General features: G+C 36.2%; 1 pseudogene across 1 annotated transcript; it reads right to left on the reverse strand.

Annotated features, from left to right (window-relative positions):
* Positions 1 to 217: 217 nt before the first annotated feature.
* On the reverse strand, positions 218 to 18,444 carry LOC148622047 (long-chain fatty acid transport protein 6-like; annotated as a pseudogene). The gene is made up of 11 exons (XR_015920549.1): positions 18,259 to 18,444; positions 13,336 to 13,702; positions 12,515 to 12,625; positions 11,968 to 12,182; positions 11,058 to 11,216; positions 10,715 to 10,839; positions 4,229 to 4,420; positions 3,935 to 4,040; positions 2,535 to 2,730; positions 1,789 to 1,886; positions 218 to 1,339 (listed from the first exon to the last, which is right to left on the reverse strand). The product of XR_015920549.1 is annotated as a long-chain fatty acid transport protein 6-like (transcript).
* Between the last annotated feature and the right edge of the window lie 341 nt (positions 18,445 to 18,785).

Genomic DNA, 18,785 nt, shown 5'->3' on the forward strand with positions numbered 1-18,785 from the left:
GGTTTAGCATATTACAATAAATATAAAATAGGTACTATTGATAGAAACTCGAATATTTTATAGAACGTTTGAAATACTCTTTGCATTTATATTTTCCATTTTGTCGACAATAATTTAATTATTCCAATGTGATACGTATCGAACTATAATTAGAATTCAAGTCAGAACACATTTGTTTTCGACGAATCGTTTGTAATTTTCATGAAGCTGGCTTACAGAGAACGAATCAATGTTTTTATTGTACTTTTCACCATATGATTATTATCTTTGCATCACATCTATCAAATCAAAAATTAAAAAAAAAATGATACAGAGACTCTTTAGTCTACTTAATATCTTGACCAACATATGAAAAATCGACGGAAGAAGAAAACTCTTGTCTGAACTCTATAAGAAACTCCTATACATCCAATTTCATATGGTCATTTTAAAAAATATATCTCTGGTTACATCGTAGATGATATTAATGTTTTCCCATCTGAGCACGTCCGTACGACAGTTATTTTCGAAGTTTATGTCGTGTTTTTGATTGATACAATTTACGCAGCATTTGTGGTTTACTTAAACCACAAGTTTCAAAGACTCCGGAATAAACACCAATTAATTTCTACAGTTGGTATCTTCTATATGAATATTTATTTATCCAGTTCCATGCTGTTTTAAATTCCAATTATATACCATAAATAGCTGAATCAAGTTTGCCCTTCTTTTCGAGGCAATCAGAAATTCCTCGTACAGAAACAGTTACTAATCACATAACCAGTCTTAGTTTTTCAATTGGTTGTTGCGCTTTTGAGATAAAATTATATAGATTGTACATGAAATTGACATTTTGTTGATTTTAGTGGGAGATAAATGTATGGTTTTCTAAAAATTGCGGATCTAAATGCAGATATAATTGCTGCTATGTGAACGTATAGCATATGTAGACAGAAAAGCGTCATAAGTTTCGTGGGTTTTTCTACACCATATATCACGTTACCGTAGGGGGTGTCTGAATTTTATGTGGGCTGGTACTTAACTATTTGTCAGAGTTTAGAATGCAAAACCTTGCTGTAATTCTCCAATGTTAAGGGTACATAAGTCCTAGCAATATTGTCTATCACGAATAAAGGATTAGAAACTTTGTTTGGGTCAAATCCTTCTTCCACCAGTTCTATTTTTCGATGTTTCAGAGTTTGAGTTAAAATTTGCTCTGGTAAAATTCTTATAAACAATGGTCGAGCGTAATAAGGGAGGACATGATAAATTTTGTCGTAAAGTTCTTGGAATATTTCAGGAGTAGCTGTTCTATCGTGATTCAGAGTAATTGCGGCCATGCCTGTTCTTCCATCTTCACCTAAAAATACGAGGAAGCGTTAGTGAAGTATAAAAGATCTCTGCACCACGAGAACAGATTTGTTGAATGTGCCAGATTTTTTGTTTACACTGAACGCGACATTAATTTACAACGCGGCGGTTGCTTATAGAAAAGCTGAGGACGCTTGCCCTGTCGATGCACTTAGTCCATGCTCCCAATATTTATTGGAGTCCACCGGTTTTATATATTTTTTTCTATGTGCGTGCCATTTTGGTTATTTCATATTCTTTGCGGTGTGTATTTATTATTTTTTTATTTCTGGCGGTAATGCTTTTTCTTAATTTAAAATTCATCCTGTGATTAGTACGCAAAATTTGAACGCTCTCCTTGCCGAAATTTATTCTCAGTAGCATATGATTCTTTATATGTCTGAGATAATCATTGTCAATAGTTTTATGTTATAAATTACAACAGGATAACACAAATACCTGGAACTCTCACACCGTACACATTGGCATCATGAACGAACGGTAGAGAAGTTATGACATCTGATACTTCTCTGGTCGATACATTTTCGCTTTTCCATCTACAAAAGATTGACAAGATACTTTTAATTGTAACATTACACAAAGTGAGTGAATAGAAATGTTTTTATTCATATATATTTTAGAGACTCACCTTACTTATATAGAAAAAAGCAATACAAAATTACAAAAAATACCAGTACGTAGGCTTCTAAAAAAATTATTCCAATACGATGTTTACAACACATTGCTCAAATTTCACTTTTATGAGTAGTAATCATTGTAATACTGCCCCTTGGGGCCTTGGGGCCTTCCAGATGTCTCTCAAAATAAAGCAAATGTATCTGTCTGGTGGTTTCAATTACTAGTATATGATTATTACAATAGACACCGATTGTTTTCCTCTCGTACCGTTTTGATTACAATTCAAGACAAAACTCTTTAAAGATTCTTTTAACTGTATGATTGGTATTTTCAGTGGTGGACCCAGAGTTTTAGGTGGGGGGAGGCAAAAATAAATTCTTGACATGATCACCGGTGAGGATCAAGAAATCATATTAATAACTAATTTGCTGGATTAATATTAAATCATACTTCTTTCTGAGTTTTATTCATGATTTAACACACACAATTTTTAAAAATTGCAATTTTTCAATTTTCTAAGAGGGGTCGAGGCCCCCCACCCCCGGATCCGCCACTGATTTTTATACCTGAACGTGTCACCAACACGGTCTCTGAAGTACAAGTAATATTGTTTGTCTAGGTAGAAAATATCACCGAAGTTGAAAAAGACATCACCATCCGTGAAAGCGTTTCTGACCAATTTCTTTTCATTCATTTCCTTAGTTCCTTTGTAAAATGCTTTGATGTAATTTGGAATTCCTGAGATGAAAAGACCTTCTTCACCTAAAAAATAATTGAAATCAGAACATATTAATACATGAATATGTATGATAACTTGATTGATTGATTGATTGTTTAACGCCCAAGCAACATTATTTCAGCTATATCCGGGCGATGAATATAAAATTGACGAAAAAATGAACATGAAATGATGAAATGAAAACTGTGATGGGACACAAGGGTTGACAAATCTTGATTACCAATAGACATAGGGTAGGATGTGGATCCTGTGACGGACCGCAAAGGTTCCTACTCCTTTACCACATCTGGTTTCTTTAATGTGCAAGGAATGTGGCATCTTTAGCACACGTTGCACAACTATGGTTTGCGGTCAGGTTTTCCGTATTATGGCCAGACGACCCAGGCATGTAGCATGCCAGGGGACCAGGCAACTGGGCCACACAACCAAATTGCTATGTGGGCAGAGCGCCCTAGTCCCCGGTCAGGGTTCTAAGCACAAATTTGTCGCCTTTTATGACAAACCTAGCGTTGCTGCGGGCCTATTCTTTTGACACCCGGACCCACACGGGGCGAATACATACATATAAGATTCTTGCTCAACCATTGAATATCATATATATTTTACAGTTGATTTTTTTTAATGAATCAAGGTATTTTCATTTGAATAATAACTTTTTTTTATTGCTGGGTTCTTTGTAATGAAAATAGATATTTTAAAAATCATTTGAACCATAACTGAAGCTTAAAATAGATGCCATTCGTTCTTTCTAGCTGAATGAACCACTACTATAATAATAGGGCTAATATAAGTCCATAGAAATTAAAATAAATCCAATCATTAAGATGATATTTCAATGCCGGGTAGCATATTCCAACAAATGTTGTACTCCAAAGTTTAAACTAACCCGGATTCTTTATTTATAAACGAGAATGGAAATGTTGAATATGACAAAGAGACGACAACTCTACCGGGATGAAAATTGTCGGCTCATGATCACCCATCGGTGTTCTATGAGCGACAAGCAGACCCCCCAAAACAACACAGGTATAGCGAAATATGTTAACAAAGTGTATCATTTTTTTTGTAAAAGCAAGTATGACATAGAGTACCAATTAGAAAGATACAAATAAAGCACTAATTAACTAAGGAAATATTCATGGTTTCGGTAAACATGAATTGTTCCACGAATTCGCATTGTCCCCGAAAATATATAGAATAAGCCCATGTCTACTTAGAGTGAAGTACCTGGTTTGGCCTCTATACATCTTCCATTTTTGTCTCTGAGTGGCTCATAAGTGAGAGGATCGTGACGGACGATAAAGTTTCCAACTCCTCGAGGACGAAATCTTCTCTAAAAAAAAATAAAAAAAAAACATTTGTTTTAGCAGAAATTTTATCGAGGCCTCACCTTAATTTACGAAGCAACTGGATTTTTTCTATGTATAGAGCTTCCATGCACACTTCTCTGTACTTTTTTTTTTGTTTTTTTTGTTTTTGTTTGTTTGTTTGTTTGAAATGATTACCAAATAGTAAACGTACTGTAAGCGGGGACCATCTTCCAACACATCCGGATTTGTTCAAAATATTCCATGATACACTCGTTCCTTCTGTGGCACCAAAGAATTCTGCCATCAGTGGTATATTAAACTTGGTTTTAAATTCTTCCCAAATGTCTGGTCGTAAGCCATTTCCAATCGCTACTCTTAGCTTGTGGACCTTATCAGACTCATTCTAAAGTGGAATGGAATCAGGATAAGCATTGCTCAGCGAAAGATAATAAGAGTTGATCGAGTAAAATGTATTACTTTGAATACAGCATGCCAATGTGCATCAAACGAGAGGACTAACAGGCTATTCATGAAGGCGAACAAACAAAAATAATAAAAATAGATTAACAAAACTCAAAGAAAAAATGCCGAGTTGCATAAAGTAGTTGTCATTTTCCAACTCTTTGATCAGAAGTGAGTACAAGACGGGTTTAATTAAGAATCACCAGAGGTAGGTGCTATCCATTTTCATTTGAAACAATAATAGATCAGTTTTCAATTTTATAAATCAGTTATACAAAACACAAAAATATGCTAAGACGTAGCGTACGGTGTTGGTGTCATTTTTGGTAACGTCGAAATCGGCAAAATTTGACGTTTTTTTTTGTATTGCGACGTACATCGTTCTATAATCGTTACATGTAAAAAGAAGTGTGCTTGATTATTTTTTTTAAAAATATCACACACGACATGTCTTATTATTTAATTATCCAAATCGATATTTATTTTTCGTACGTTTTGGTCAATTGAAATTATCAGATTACATCCTGATATGGTAAATAGTTTGGCATCAACCATTTAAAAATGATTTGAAGGACATTTTATCGGCGGCGACGTCGTTTGGGGACATTTCGTTTCCGTGCGGTAACTTTAGTTGTGGTTGACGAATTGTTCTGAAATGTTGATATGATTTTACCAACAACTAAGAAGATTCCTATTTAATTTGGACTTTGTTGCCCTTGCCGCCTTGGAAAAGGGGCCAAAAAGGGTAAAAATACATGTTTTATTAAAATGTAGATCTTTTTTTTTCGATTTTAATTATTCTATTTCAAATGTTATATGTGTTCTTCATGTGTTGGTGGCTTAAAAACCACAGGGTAGTGATATGCGTCTAGTGCAGTAGTGATCGAACGTCTCTAGATCGCTACTGACGCTGGCTAGTCTACTTGTAGACGAAAAGGGGAGCAGCGTAAGCAGAAGCCTTCCTCTGCCAGTACATAGCCTCTACACTACCAAGACTCCTTCAATTTGCCTACCCGAGGTAACACACGGTAACTTGGGTCTAGTACTCAAGGCTAACATGAAGGGGATCTCGGAGTAACAAGGACCCTAGAGGTGCAGAGTGCAGGCCCACCGGCGCGTGGAACACGCCCTGGCTCTGACCAACCTTGCCCCACCTATGGGTTAAATGGATCGCTGCCTTGTGATGGACTGTTGAGTCAAAGGCTACGGGAGACAACCCAGATAGAAAACGATGGTCAAACTTGGATCAAACCTTTGGAACCTGTCTAGGAGAGGAAACTCTGATGTAAAACCCGGCTAGAAAGGAGTCGTCACCCATGGTAGGGAACCTATCTAGAAGAGCAAACTCTGATACAAAAGCATGTGAGGGACTTGCTGACCACCACATTAAAATAAAGCTGAAGCTAAAGGACCAACCCCCCACTAGTGGAAACAAATGGTTACAGAAACGATTACAGTAAAAGTCATTCCTCGGACTCGTCAACGACTAGAGAAAGAGGACCAAACCAAACATCGAGGACAACAAATGACGCGAAAGCCGATGAAGTTGTTCTCACCAAAACAACCAACAACCATAGGCACTTGGAATGTTAGAACAATGTATCAAAGTGGCAAAAGCTTGCAAATTGCGAACGAAATGGATAGATACAATATCGAAATTCTAGGACTCAGCGAAGTAAGATGGAATACAGCTGGAATGACAACACTATCTTCAGGTCATACGGTCATATTCTCAGGAAATCCAAATGAAGACGACATACATGACAAAGGCGTGGGATTCATGCTTACAAAGAAAGCCAATAAATCGCTTTTGGAGTGGAATCCAATATCTGCAAGAGTGATATCAGCTAGATTTGACACTCGATTCCAGAAAACAACATTTATACAGGTGTATGCACCAACAAACACCGCAGACGAAGATGATAAAAATGACTTCTACAACTTATTACAATTAGTTGTTGATGCCGTTCCTAAAAGAGACATCCTTATCATCTTAGGAGATCTGAATGCCAAAGTAGGTGATCACAGAGGAGGTAGAGAAAGGGAGATAGGACCACATGGAATAGGGTAAATGAATGAGAACGGAGAGATGTTTGCTGACTTTTGCGCTATAAACAGTCTAGTAATTGGCGGTACTTGGTTTCCACATAAATCTTGTCATAAAACCACCTGGATTTCACCATCTGGAGACACTGAAAACCAAATAGACCACATAACAATAAGCCGTCGATGGAGATCTTCATTACAAGATGTACGAACAAAACGTGGAGCAGCATCAGATCACCACCTTGTAATTGGAAAAATTAAACTCAAGCTTTTAACAACAAAGAAAAGAGAGACTACAAAAAGGAAGTTTAATGTTGAGAAGTTTAAAGATCAGAAAGTGAAAGAAAACTTCCAAATTACACTCAGGAACAGATTTAGTACTTTATTAGATCTTGACAACGAAGAAATGAACAATGATATTGATGACATCTGGAACTCAACAAAGACAGCCATTCTGGAAGCATGCGAAGAAACAGTTGGTTTCATTCAAGTGAAAACAAAGAAATGGATGTCAGATCAAACATGGGATACAATATCTGAAAGAAGGGACTTAAAAGAAAAGTTGATGAGTGCCAAAACCAGACAGCAAAAGAAAAACCTGCAAGATCTTTACAGCGCAAAAGACAGAGAAGTGAAAAAAAGCTGTAAAAGAGATAAAAGAAACCATTCTGAAAAGTTAGCAGTAGAAGCTGAAAACGCCTGCTTAAAAGGAGACATCAAAACATTGTATAACATCACAAGACAACTCAGTGGAAAGATCTCTCAAAATGAAAATTTACCAGTCAAAGATAAAAACAACAATACCCTCACAAAGCTAGAAGATCAGCTTGACAGATGGAAAGAACACTTTAGTGAGGTATTGAACAGACCACCACCAACAAATCCACCAATACTTGAAGAAGGTCCAACACTTAACATAGAGACTGACAAAATTACCGAAAATGAAGTAAGAAAAGCCCTAAAACATCTTAAGAATGGGAATGCAGCGGGAATCGATGGCATACCACCAGAAGCCCTCAAGTCCATGAATGACACTACCATTCAATATCTTCTTGGGCTATTAAACCAGATATGGGAAAAAGAAAAAATTCCAAAAGACTGGCAAAAGGGACTCTTGGTAAAACTACCTAAAAAGGGGGACAAATCCAATTGCAACAACTGGAGAGGAATAACTCTTTTGTCCATTCCTAGTAAAATCCTATGTAGTATAATCTTACAAAGAATGAAAGAAGAGATAGATAGCAAGCTGAGAGATGAACAAGCTGGATTTAGACAAGAACGATCATGTGTCGACCAGATTGCTACACTCAGAATAATTATTGAGCAAACGATCGAATGGCAGTCATCCCTATATCTAAACTTTATTGACTTCCAGAAAGCATTTGACAGCACAGATCATCAGGTCTTGTGGAACATTCTAGGACACTATGGGATTCCACCTAAGATTATTTCCATGATTAAGTTACTGTATGAAGAATTCTCTTGTCAGGTCATACATGCTGGTACATTGACGGATTCTTTCCATGTAACAACTGGCGTAAGGCAAGGATGCATTCTCTCTCCCCTCCCTTCTCTTTCTCATAGTCATCGACTGGATAGCAACAACAGCCTACAACGACCCTCATGGTATACAATGGACACTAACATCTCGTCTAGAAGACCTCGAATTTGCAGACGACATATGCACACTATCGCATCGTCTTCAAGATTCCCAACACCAGGTCAACCATCTCGAAGAAACAGCTAAAAGAACAGGATTGTATATCAACACAGCCAAAACCAAAGTGGCTGTGAGAATCCAACAAAACCAGATGGATCCAATATTGGTAAATAACCAACAGATAGAGAATGTAGATAAATTTACGTACCTTGGAAGTGTCATGAGTACAACTGGAGGCACTGACGAAGATGTACAAGTCAGAAAGATGAAAGAATTACAGGCTTTTTCCATTCTAAAGCCAGTATGGAAAAGTAGAACACTGAGAACGGCTACTAAGATCAGAATTTTCAACAGCAATGTTAAGTCTGTCCTGTTATATGGTTGCGAGACCTGGAGAGAAACAGAAAACACCATGAAATCTATACAAGTCTTTGTTAACAAGTGCCTAAGAAATATACTGAATATCAGATGGCCAGAAAAAATAACAAACAAGAAACTCTGGCAAAGAACAAAACAACAACCAATAGAAAACACCATTCGAACCCGTAAATGGAAATGGATTGGTCATACTTTAAGGAAGAACAATAAAAACACTACAAAGCAAGCTTTAGATTGGAATCCCCAAGGGCAAAGAAAAAGAGGAAGACCAAAGAACACCTGGAGGAGGGGTTTGAACTCTGAACTGAAGAGAGTAGGACTAACGTGGAAGAATTGTAACACCATCGCCCAAAACCGAAGCGAATGGAGAGAAACTGTAGTCGCCCTATGTCCACCCATGGACGAAGTGGAATAAATAAAAAAAAATGTGTTCTTCATTTAATTCGGGTAAACAAATGCACAGCCGATTTTATGTTTTTGGACCGTTTTCAAGTTATAGGGGGTCAAAGTCAACATTTTCATATTTCTTTTTCCTGTTTTCTTTTCAACATTTCTTCCATTATTTTATCAGATTCGCTAAAACGCTTTGTGACATTTTGGTTAGACACGGTTTTACATTATATATATATAACCCATTTGTTGAGCCAAAGAAAAAAAATGAAATGATGAAATAATACAGGAGGATGAATACATTTGTAAGTATATGAAGAAATCGACTCAATACCATTTGCCTTTTTGGACAATTCGTTCGAATTTGGCATGATGTACGCGTGAATAAATAAAATATACAAATTTTAGATGTTGTCACAATTTGGTTAGACACAGACAAATTGCTGCTCTTAGATACATGTTCAACCAAGTATCATTATTTTTTAGATATACTATCTGCAGCATATATACATGTAAATTCAAAATTTTATAGTTATTAGTTCACTCAAATCTAACGAAAAAAGCTTTTGATAAAGACTGGGTAGCACGCAACGTGTAGAAAACGTCGGGAAAAAGACAACGTGACATCCCAACATACGTGCGTATTTATCTACTATTAGACAATAAAACTCTTCAAATCGGTTTCTTTCCATTTTCACAATGTCCACATCAAAGGGGAGATATTTGTGATATTGTAATACGCTTTGATCTTATCATTACGTCATAAAAAATATGACATCGTCTGCAGCACAGAATGCTCTTTCCAAAAAAGTTTGTTTTATCAAAATACGCCAAGAAACTACTTGGATGTATTGGTGAAATGGGAAGCAAGCATTTCTTAATGTTACCCGTCCACATATGAAAATGGATGTTCTTGTGGTCGAATAATGCTTTCCCTCCACAATTAACGGCATCTTTCAAAGATTTATGATTGTAATCCTAAAACAACAACCATTTTCGAACATTTTAATATCTATATTGCCTTTGGTAACTCCACATTCTAATAGCAATATATTTTGGTTTTCGTAACCAGCCCCGCTTCAATCGAATGTGACACCAACAACATACGCAATGCTAAAGCACATTTATAAACCCAGCGTATCATCTAGATATACTATACTCGACGTCATATACAACACATTTTCGAATTGAAGCTCTACTTTTTAAACCGTCGAGACTTACCGCTAGAGTTGTCTCTCTTTTATTTAATTTGAAGATAGTTCGCATATATGCATGACGTGTTAGTACCAACGAGTCGCTTATTAGCTTAAATCGTGCGTAACAAATCCTTACGGGAAAATCCCATACTAATATCCGCCATGTTGGTTTCTACGGGACGATTTGTTTACAAACGAAGTTCGTAAGTTCCCGTCGAACTCCGGTGACAATCGTCTGCTTGATCAACTTCTCGGTATTGTACGTTGTTCGCGTAAAATAAATCCGAAATGCATTCTGGGTTCTTCGGTTTTTGGACATCTCCTAGCAAACCGATCACTGTAAACATGGCCGACTTTTTACAATGTAAATATTGGCACCGAGAATTAAACTCTGACCGGAATTTAACGATTCAATGTTTAGGGTGAAGCCGTTTGGCTAAACGAATGAGCAAGTCATTTAAGACAATTTAAACGTCGGTAGGTGTCAATAAAGTCGTAGAAAATATTTTTATTCAAATTTTAACAATATGTTATTTATGTGACGCCGAGTATAATTGAAACATACCGGGGGTACTCTCAGTAAATAACGGCACATCTCACCAATATACTGCATTACTGTAACATTGTGTTTCCTCACTTCTTCAAAATAATGTCGAGCTGAAAATTTTCTGCCTATCAATATAGTAGCACCTAAAAAAAGACACTAGATTGCACTAATTGCCAAACTGGCCGCTTTGAAGCCAGACTACTACATAACAGTGTTTTAATGCAAGTTTATAAAACCGTGTTTAATTATAGCGAAGTGGTTTTATTCTCTATAATGACATAAATTTTTAATGCATATGGCTGAAAATTCATATAAAAATATTACACTAATCTTGCAGGAAGAAATAATTGCGTGGTTTTGCCTACGTCAATTGTATTAAACAACCCCAGAATGGTCGCAGCACTGTGATATAATGGGGTAGAGATGAAAACAACGTCATCCGCATATAAGCCAAAGAATTGAAAAGACTTAGACAGAACGATACCTTTTGCTTGATTCACTATAGCTGGTTTTGGTAGGCCTAAAAAATATTGTTTGAGTACCGCAAGCTTTTCTACAATTCAAAAAAGTTCCATTTTGGGTGTCAACATTCATACTGGTAAAAAAATCAACAACCGGTGTATATATATGTGTGTTCCATAACATACGACTTTAAAATTTATGTAGAAGTCATAATTAGACACAGATTTCCACGTTCGGCTGATTGCCCAGACCTAAGTGTACGGTCGAACCATACGGTAAATTCTGTATAAAAGACGCATATTATGGTCCGGACAGCACGACTATACGGTAAAACTTTCCCAAAACATATGCAGAGCTGTGATCAGTTGTGTTCGATGTTGTAACAATCAATTCTTTCGAATCTGGAATTTGACAATTTACGTAAAGCTTAAAAAGTTTGAATTATATGAGCAAGTTATTATCTGCGGCAAACGTTTGTTGTACTTTTTAAATAATGTTAACTAGTATTGTTTTTTTTTTGCGTAAAGTATGCCTATCGTTGAAGAAAGTAAACGACGGCAGTAGTGAGCAATATCTCGACCCAAGGAAGAGATTTTGACGTATGCTATGTCGACTTGACTAGATAATTTTCGTGTTAAGTCGACATAAAAATGTCGTAAAGTCGACTTTTCGAGATTTCTAAGTAGATTTGTCGTGGAACTTATGTCCACATATTGACATAGTTATCTTGACATCTCAACTTGTCGATGGCAGAAATAAGCCTTCATATTAATCGACTCTAACTGACATATATTTTACTATATATATACCTGTCGTTCCTGATGTATAGATATAACCAATGGGATGTACAGGAGAAACCGTCTTCCGAACAGCTTTACAAACAGGGACTGGATCAGTATACAGCATGATTCGTCCAAAGATGTAAACCTGGTGTCTAGCTGGGACCCTGACTTTCCATTTACAAATATGGGTATTTGTGGAATATCAGATACGACTTTTTCAATGTTTGGTAGAAGCTCTTTACCTGCAAGCAATACTATATTTAATATTATCAGAAGCGACAAAAATATATCCACTGCATGAAATATATAAGGAAAGTTGAAGAAATAAATTACAAAATTTTCTAATGACTTATTTTAAACATTTAGAATGAATGACTGTGGAACAGAGTAATCTGCAAAAATAAACATATGAATAGCATTCAGGAAAACTGACCCAACGACATATGTCTAAGCATTGAGGAAAACCGACCCAATGACGTATACCTAAGCATTGAGGAAAACCGACCCAATGACGTATACCTAAACATTCAGGAAAACTGACCCAACGACACATATCTATGCAGTATAGACTTACCTTCACCAATTATGAGGGCCTTAGCCTCACTTGCAATTATGGAATGTGCCAAAGGCCTGGACTTCAGATGAAAATTTACACAAGCTGCTGGTATACCTAGTTTTTGCAGGCCTAAAAGAAGAAAACAAGAATAGTATTTTTGTCAAATGATATCATACAGTCATTTTGTGTTTTGACTCTGTTTTCTTAAATATTGTCTTTGTCGCCGGGCACTGGTATTGTTCAGTTTAACAACTGTTTTAAATCTTACTTTTCTTACAGGAGGTTGTTTTATGTACTCAGTTTAATCGCTCCTACAAGGAGAACTTTCATATTCGTTGTATGGGCACATTTGTAACACTTCTAGAGTCTTGGCGAACTCACAGTGGTAGAAGGGGCATTATTATATAGATAGCAGTATTTTATCGAATGTTCCCAATGTGAATAAATTTCGATAATTTACACTGTGAAATAAATTCGGTAATTTCACACTCGGACTTTCTCCCACCAAAACGTCACAACTTTAATATCCATCCGCCAATCACATAACTTTAAATTCATGTTTAGAAAATCTATATAATAAATAGAATAAATAGTTGGTTATCGTGAGTAACCAAAATCTGACCACTCGTGCCAAGAACGCTTGGGGTTGTTTAACTCGTGCGCGGAGCAAACTCCGCACACTCGTTCAATCACGGCGTTCTTCGGCATTCGTGATAGTATTTTGGTTATTTACTCTTCCCAATTAATTATCCTTTTACTCTTTCTAAATCACTCAGCCTATGCTAATAAATGATGTTAATTTTTCAATTAAAAGTAAAATATGAAAAAAATATTCCTACCGAGAAGTGTCCATACAAAAGCTGTTTCGTTATATATCATCATAGCTATTGTGTCATTTTGAGTATATCCCAATTTTCCAAATGCGTTTGCAATTTTGTTAGCCATAGAATCAACGAACTCATAGTTATATAGTTTATCTTCAAATATAATGAAGGTCTTCTTCGGGTGCTTAGCCACTGCTTCTTCAAATGCATCGATTACTCTGCGGTCCTCCAACATCGATTTTGTTACTGCATATGATACTTTTCTTGAGGCTCGAATGGTCTTTATGTCATCACCAATGTATGGGAAGAAAATCCTCCACGAAGCAACACCGACCCCTTCAGTACCAGCAGCACCATACAGTACCTTCTCCATTAGGGACGTCTGAACCAAAGACACAGATTTTGTAAGCTAATCACGAAATATAAAAAAAAAACTTCAAAGAATCATTTAAAAAGTTAGGGGCTTGGACCAACTTTCTCGGTATTTTGTTCATTGAAATGCACTTACAAATAAATGATATCGATCATAAAATGTCATAAATGCATTTTCAATGATTTTTGTTGCAATTTTTTTTTACTTTTCATCTATCCAAACTTTCACCGATTTGAATTTTTTTATCAGTAAGTTTTTTTATAAAGACTCCAATGACAATACCGGACATTTGGACACTTGTTGAAATAGGCATTCCTTAGGGTCAAAATCCTGAGGAAAATGGGCCAGTACGGGGTGCCGAATGGGACTTGATCTTTTTGTGGTCAAAATCAATTTTGAGAGACAACAGTTATTAACAAAATTCAATTTTGTATGTGAATTAGTTTACAGAATCCTTTGAATATGCATATGAATTCAAAATGTGCAGCATCATGTACACGTGTATGGCAAACTTAAAGCATTCACTGCAGTACGAATGTGCATGGTTATAAATAAGCACATAAGTAAAAGAAATAAGTAAATAAGTAATCGTATAACCCACTGTGTCACTTATTCTTGAATCTAAAGATAGATCATTTGAGCATTTGTAAACAAAAAGGAAACGAAAGTTAGACACGTACTATGTCGGGTTTTCATCTCGGCCGACCTGTTCCACTCAACCGAATTTCTTGTGTCATACATCTATAGAATTGGAATGGAATAAGGAATCTATCTGTATCTGACAAAATTTACTTGTGTGAGAAAATTCAATTTTGTCTCACAAAATTGACTTTTGTAACACAAAATTGCCTTTTGTCTGACAAAATCGACTTTTGCCACAGACTTGACTTTTGTGACACAAAATTGAATGTATGTTACAAATTTTGTTAATCTAAATTCATTTTTGTTGAATAAAATTCACTTTTGTCTGTACAAAATTGAATTTTGAGTACAAAACCACAAGAGTCCCATTCGGCGCCCCGTACCCAGGTCCTTTATTTATATAACGAATTCAAGTATCACTACATTTACATTTTCCATCACAAAACTGCTAAAATCCTATCCGTAAATGTTTCTTATTTTTTCAACAATTAAAATGATACAATTTTTAAAATTAATGGTTTTAACAAGAGGAATGAAAGAAAAACTGGCTCGGACGTCGCCCAGTATAAAAAGGTCCGAACCTGACAGCAGATCGGACACTCTGTTGTCTTGTAAGTATGTGGTGTCCCCAGATGGGAATCTTAGCACACTCACATCTGATATGGAATTTAACTAAAAGTATCCAATCACACGTTCAGTCTGCAGACCATCTATTCCAGTACAAAAAGTCTGACTATTTTAAAATTATCAAACCATGTTCCATCACTTTAAACGATATATTTGACTACAACGATGACGAACCACATTGTACCATATCAAAATGTGGTATTAAAAATTGCAAAACATGCAACATTCTTATAACCGACCCTTACTTCTCCAGTTCCCTTACAAACAAAACCTTCCATACAAGAAGTCACAATGACTTAAGTTGCAAATCAAAAAACTTAATATATGGATTAGAATGCAACTTATGTGGTTTAATATATGTCGGAGAAACGCAAGAATGATTAAATAAAAGAATGTGCGGTCATCGTTCGGGAATTAACACCACCAAATTCCTGACAATTTATCAACACTTTAATCAACAAGATCATTCAATCCTCTCCATGGATTTACCATCATACACAGTCCCGTTTTAAGTAAAAACTATCGTAGGGAAAGAGAGGAGTACTGGATACGCAGACTAGGTACTGCAGTACCTTACGGATACAATGACAACATCAAAAGTATAGGAAACCTTTCAAGCCAATATAACAATAACATAAATGAGATGAATTTATTTGACAAAAAATCCAAGACGTGAAGGGGAGTCATGGCCATCGCCACTATACGTCACCTAAGTTACATGATGTCTCCATCGATGGTCTCCTTCCTTTCATACAAAAACCTCTTGGACTTCATCACATTAGAACCAAACTTTATTCTATACCTCTCACTCTACTACTATCCCTTTGCAAAACAAGTCTTGACACTCCTGTTTCTGACCCTACCTCATCTTTATACAGACTTGTTGCCATCATTTTGGATATTGGTTTCCACAGACTCTTTAAACCAGTTTGTGTGAAAAGTCAAGATGAAGAAAAACGATCATTTCTTCCACTACCGTTTGTCAACAAAGGTATAGATGCAATTAATTTGGCTAACATACTCCATCACAAAAACGTAACCAACAAAATTCCCCCATATTTCAAAGACAAATCCATACCAATTATTTCATATTCCTATACTTCACCCATCGCATCCAAAATTTTCAATTATAAAAGGCTATTGCAGAACCTCGAGATTGAGGACTTCAAGGCTAAACCACCTGACTGTTCTTGCAAAACCTCTCCATTCAAATATGGTCCTTCTGGTCACGTCGTTACGGGAGATTTAACCATTATCGAAAACGAATCTCTGCGTAATATCCTTTCTAAAGGTCCCAAGTACCGTGAACTACGCTCCATAAATTGTAATTATAACTTTAAAGTGCTTATGGATGCCGTCGAGGACTATGCAAGAAAATGGATAAAACGAGAACAATAAGACATTGATTCTCTGTCAGAGTGGTTAAAGGCCGTTTTTGTCTGCAAAACGTTTTATATCCAATGTTTATTATCAGAGGTAGACGTAGAAAATAATAGCAGCGATAAGACCTACACTGCTACCACTCTCTCCAAAGAAGAGATTGTAGAAAACCACAAATCTGTGCTATCCTCTGTTGGTCTCTCTACCAAGGACGATGATTGTGATTTACCCTCTATGTACTGGATTCCTAAACTTCACAAGAATCCATACAAACAACGTTTCATAGCTGGATCTGCAAAATGTACCACCAAACCTCTTTCAAAACCTTTAACTTCTATACTCACAACTGTCAAAGAGGGTCTACAGTCCTACCACAACACTTGTTACTCCCGTAGTGATATTAATTCAATGTGGATTCTGAAAAATTCGACAGATCCTTTGGAGACAATCAGTTCAAGACTATTATCTGAATATAATATCATTAAAACCTATGATTTTTCAACACTGTATACCTCTATTCCCCATACTCAGTTAAAATTCGGACTTAAAAACATTATACATCGTTGTTTTTCCAAAAAAGATGATACACCTAGATACAAATATATAGTTCTTGGTAGAGATTCCTCATACTTTGTAAGAAATAATTCCAAATCATCTTCCAAATATACAGAGGAAGATGTTTATAAAATGCTGGAATTTTTAATTGACAACATATTTGTCCAGTGTGGTGGACGTGTTTTTCAACAAACGGTCGGCATTCCAATGGGAACAAATTGTGCTCCTTTACTTGCTGACCTATTCCTTCACTTTTATGAGGCTGACTTTATAGCTGATCTGATCAGAAAGAAAGAATATCGTTTGGCTAGATCCTTCAATCTCAGTTTCCGCTATATAGATGACATATTATCTTTAAACAATCCTAATTGCGGGGTTTTGATACTTCGAATCTACCCAAAAGAACATGAGGTAAAGGATACTACAGACACTGTGAAGTCGACCTCATATCTTGATCTACACTTAGAAATCGATGGTAAAGGAAAACTATTGACCAAACTTTACGACAAACGTGATGACTTTTCATTCAGAATTGTCAACTTTCCTTTCATCTGTGGCAACATCCCTTCGGCTCCTGCGTATGGAGTGTTCATATCACAATTCATACGTTATGCCAGATCTTGCCGAAACTACGCAGACTTTTTGTATCGCGCCAGAACTCTAACAAATAGGCTTCTGGAACAGAGTTCTGTTGCTACAAGATTGAAGTCATCACTACAGAAGTTTTATGACCGTTATCATGAACTCGTGGATCGTTATGGTGTATCCATCAGCACCATGAAAACTGATTTATTCAACGGGTCATAGTTTTCCTTCCCTCGTTTGTCTACCCCGGACTTGACTTATTATGAGCAACTCGACGGGTGTTTCTAGAAAAGCAGAGGACGCTTACCCTACCGGTGCACCTGGCCCATGCTCCCAGTTTTTAGTGGAGTCCGAGTTGCTCATTTACTTTTGTTACTTTGTATGTATGATTTTAGTTACTTTATGTTCTTTGTTGTTAAGTAGTTAATGGCTTATCTATTATATTATCAATTTTACGAAATAAGTGAAAACGAGCAATCTAATCGGGAAAGTATTATAACGCAGAGCTAATTATCGACGACGACACAACTGCTTACAACGTCCCAGATGCATTTATTAACACTTCTCTTGAAATCTTAAGTCAGTATTGTCAATTAAGTTTTACTTACTGATAGTAGATAATATCAGCTCTGTTGTCCTTTTCACTCTGGAGTGTTTGTCAGTTATCAGTGTTTGGTGTGTACAATCATGTTCGTATCTTCTATATTTGCAGTATAAAATGTATTGTGATAGTCTTATATACTGCGTATGTAATCGTTCGTGGATACAAGTCTTACCTTACAGTTGGAATGATTTTCACCACACATAGCCTCAGTATGATGCGAATTCGTATAAAATTTAAAACATTATCCGACAAAAAACACCCAGGATCCTCCACATCAACACATGTACGAACAGAAAGATATCAATAATAGATGCAAAATAGTATATTTTATTCAGTGCATGTACATAAACGTATGAGTAGAATTTATTTCATAATAACACTGTGAAAACTATTTATAAAGTAAGAAAGCTATATTTTATATAGCCTAACCGGCCGAGTGGTCTAGGGCGCTGGACTTCCTGCAGGCGGTGATGTCACAGCGGTACGAGTTCGAGTCTCGCGGAGGGAACGACCACAAAATTAGCTTTGCAATTTTGACAGTTCTAACATCGTTGGGAATTTCTCAGACCTTTCTATACGTTTACATATCTTCCCTGTATCAATTTGATCCGATGGAGCAGTGTAGCGAATAGAGTCGTCACATTCTCAGACGTTGTGTATATATATATATATATATGTATATATATATATATATATATG

The sequence above is a fragment of the Perna viridis genome, chromosome 3, assembly GCF_037379345.1.
Source record: "Perna viridis isolate PV_CMFRI_1.1 ecotype Kerala chromosome 3, ASM3737934v1, whole genome shotgun sequence".
In the NCBI taxonomy this organism is placed as follows: Eukaryota; Metazoa; Mollusca; class Bivalvia; order Mytilida; family Mytilidae; genus Perna; species Perna viridis.